The sequence below is a fragment of the Jaculus jaculus genome, chromosome 19 (assembly GCF_020740685.1).
Source record: "Jaculus jaculus isolate mJacJac1 chromosome 19, mJacJac1.mat.Y.cur, whole genome shotgun sequence".
Classification (NCBI taxonomy): domain Eukaryota; kingdom Metazoa; phylum Chordata; class Mammalia; order Rodentia; family Dipodidae; genus Jaculus; species Jaculus jaculus.
Window position 1 is genome coordinate 31,671,198 of NC_059120.1, and position 2,966 is coordinate 31,674,163.

Here is a 2,966-nt window from a genome sequence, read left to right on the forward strand (position 1 = left end):
AGGTAGTGCCGAGGGAAGGACCAGGCCTGCTGATTCCTTCCTAGGGGTTGAGGGGATGATGAGCGTCAGACGACTCAGAAACCTCTCCTGGCCACCAGAGAAAAACAACACTGAGTCGGGAGTCTTTGCAATGCAGGAACAACTCGCTTTATTACTCTGAGCAGTTGCTTATATCATGTTGGGGACGAAGGCGGGTATTTTAGGGTGGGAGAAGAGGTAAGGGCCAATAGTAAACTTTAACTATTGAAATGGTAATTACAATTACCATGAGGAAGTAGCAGGCCAGAAGCCCTTAGGCATCCTGCTGAGTCATAGCTGGCCAGAGACAGGTCACCAAACTTTAGCTAGGCTCAGGAAGTTCCACCAGGCCTCACGCCTGGGCCTTTCAGGGCCCAACAGAGGACATATCAGATATTAAACTGATAAGAACAGATACTACATTTGATCTTGGCCAAAAGGCCGAGAAGCAATTATCTTTCTTATAAGGCTATTAAAAAATTACACCTAATTGATTAATCCTATTACTAAAAAGAAAGCAGTCTTAATACAATTTTATTTCATTAATATCAATAACACACTTGGGAATGATTTTACTAGGAGTAGCTAAGGCAAATTGTGTTGTTATCTTGAGGCAGGATGGCTCAGAAGTCATATCAGTTGCCTCCTCCTTTTAAGTAACAGGACATTACAATCTTTTTTAACATATCTGGCAAATTATAAGTTACCTCTTTAGAGGAAGTTTTGTTGTTTTTAATAATCCTCTATGTAAGGTGCACTTGATCTAGAACAAATATCTGGCAAATTTACTCCTGTAAAGACATTTAACTTTTTCTTTTCAATTTTTATGCTTAGGTCTTTGATTTGCTTGAAATGGTTCTCTAGAAGAGAAAGGAATGTCACCTGCATTTGTCTCATCTCTTTAGGCACAAACAGTCACAAACATGACATGACTAGCAAGCACAATGAGCACACACAAACACATACACACACACATACAAAGAACATATCCTCCCGATAAAATAAAAAATAACTTGAAGTAATCTCAATTTTTTGTGTTTTAAAAATATCGTTTACTATGGCAATTAGTTCCTTTTTACGCTTTGTTAAATCTTTTTTTTTTCTTTAACCTGTGTTCTTTGTGCCTTGAGAGAAGTTTTAAGCCTTTCAACAATTTATGCTTACTTAGGGTCTGTCCCATGATAGAAAGGAAAGAGGAGAAACGGCAAGACCAGAGGGCAACGTTCCCAGTAGGAGAACCGGCATAGAGGCGATCCCCCATGGGCCTGACTGCAATTTTAAGAACTGGCAGCCGCTCTAAGAGCATTTACTGGCTATTGCGTACCCAGTTTTGTTGATAGGAAGAGAGGATAAATAGGAGGTCTTTGCCAATGCCTGAACAGGCTGTCGGGATTTGCACAGGGAGCTAGGGGCCTTCAGCCAATGCCAGAGGGTAGCCCTGGCCAAGAGGCTTTAGTTGCCCTGTCACTATGTTGCAATTCCACACGATGGCACCAAACAAAAGTAAAAGGAGGAAAAGAAGTGCAAAAAGGAAATCCCGTAGTTCTTGTGCCTTGAAAAAAAATGACTCAATAGTTTAATTGCCTAAAATTCATCACTTACCTCAAACGGATCAGTTTCGCAGGCGGGCTTTTCTGCGTCAATCGTGGTGCAGGTCTGTATTACAGGTGAATTGCCTGTAGTGACCTCTATGCAGACCTTCACTCACCCCTTTGGTGGGGTGGCGGTCTAATGGCTGGAACAGCCATCCACTTGAGCGATGCCCAGGTCACACTTCGTACCTTGGGACCCATGTTCTTGGGTGCCACTTGCCCCGGCCAGTGGGGAGTTGAACACGGACTCAAGGAGAAGCTAACCTGGGTGAAAGACAAACAGACACAAGAAGGAGACCATGCTAGGTGTTTGTCATGGCCTCGAGAGTTTATTCTTACATGTAGTTTTGTATAGGGTTGTAGGGGGAAGGGGATGTGGTCAGGGCAAGGAGTTGTAGGGGGAAGGGGACATAGTTAGGGCAAAGATCACAGAGTTACTGGTTAAACCACAAAGCCTTTGTTTCTTCATTAGCTACCGGCAGGATGAGGGAATGTTTGGCCTGGTGTACATCCCATTGTTTCTGGTAGTTAAATATTAGGTGAGGAAGTAGAAACTTAACTTGCTATAGGGCAGTCTTTGCTTGTGGTAGTTGAGTATTAGGTGAGGAAGTAGAAACTTAACTTGCTATATGGCAGTGTCTGTCAACATGGCTGACGTTTGGTTCATAGCTCCCAACATTTACAGACTTGAGAGGAAGCTCCATGATGGCAGGGGAAAATGATGGCATGAGCAGACAGTAGACATCACCTTCTGGGCAATATTAGATGAACAACAGCAACAAGAGAGTATACCAAACACTGGCAAGGGGAAACTGGTTATAATACCCATAAGCCCACCTCCATTGATTCCCAAATCTCCAGCTGCTGAGAACCTAGCATTTAGAACACCTAAGTTTATGGGGGACAACACCCCAAACATGTCACCAGCCCAAGATGTAATATTTATGTACCTTATTTGCATAGGTCTTTTATTATGTAGCCTTTTGAATTTTATTAAATGTTTTTTCTTCATCAGTTGAGATTATCATATTGATGAGAATGGGAGAAAGAACTTGCTAAGCACTTAGGGAAGAGACCTTGAAAATGAACAGTTTTACCTTTTGTCTTCACAGTTGGAATATTAGAGTTAAAATGGATGTTAGGGTTAAACTGGTGAGGACAGGAATACTGGGGAAGAAAATAAGAGGGTTTATATCTGGGTGGGAGATGGCCAAATTGCCCAGATAAGAGTAATGCCCTGGCTTAGGGGAAAACAACTAAATTAATCTTGACAGGCTCTGGCTAGTCTACAGGAAGTCCCACCACTGTAACCTCCACCAGAGGAGCATAGGCAAAGAAGGCACTGTCACCCTGGCA

The 2,966-nt window shown here is 42.7% G+C and overlaps 1 pseudogene; it reads right to left on the reverse strand.

Annotated features, from left to right (window-relative positions):
• Window positions 1-352: 352 nt before the first annotated feature.
• Window positions 353-471, reverse strand: LOC123456182 (annotated as a pseudogene).
• Window positions 472-2,966: the final 2,495 nt, after the last annotated feature.